This window comes from Rhincodon typus, chromosome 27 (assembly GCF_021869965.1).
Source record: "Rhincodon typus isolate 14 chromosome 27, sRhiTyp1.1, whole genome shotgun sequence".
Classification (NCBI taxonomy): domain Eukaryota; kingdom Metazoa; phylum Chordata; class Chondrichthyes; order Orectolobiformes; family Rhincodontidae; genus Rhincodon; species Rhincodon typus.
Genome location: NC_063358.1, coordinates 37,614,195 through 37,614,468, shown reverse-complemented (window position 1 = coordinate 37,614,468; position 274 = coordinate 37,614,195). Strand labels below are relative to the sequence as shown.

At 65.0% G+C, this 274-nt stretch overlaps 1 protein-coding gene across 1 annotated transcript in view; it reads left to right on the top strand.

Annotated features, from left to right (window-relative positions):
* The window catches only part of inpp5b (inositol polyphosphate-5-phosphatase B), a 244,184-nt gene that overhangs the window by 111,680 nt on the left and 132,230 nt on the right, over window positions 1–274 (top strand). The gene's annotated exons all lie outside the window — the stretch shown is intronic.

The window sequence follows — 274 nt, the reverse complement described above, 5'->3', positions numbered from 1 at the left end:
GGGGCCTGGGATGGGGGTGAGGGGGGGAGGTGTAGGGGCAGGTGTAGCACTTCCTGCGGTTGCGGGGAAAAGTGCCGGGTGTGGTGGGGCTGGAGGGGAGTGTGGAGCGGACAAGGGTGTCCCGGAGAGAGTGGTCCCTCCTGAAAGCAGATAAGGGTGGGGAGGGAACACTTCCGCCATCTGCATTCCGACACCCCGACCCCACTGCCATCTGCAATCTGACCCCAGAGGGACCACTCTCTCCGGGACACCCTTGTCCGCTCCACACTCCCCT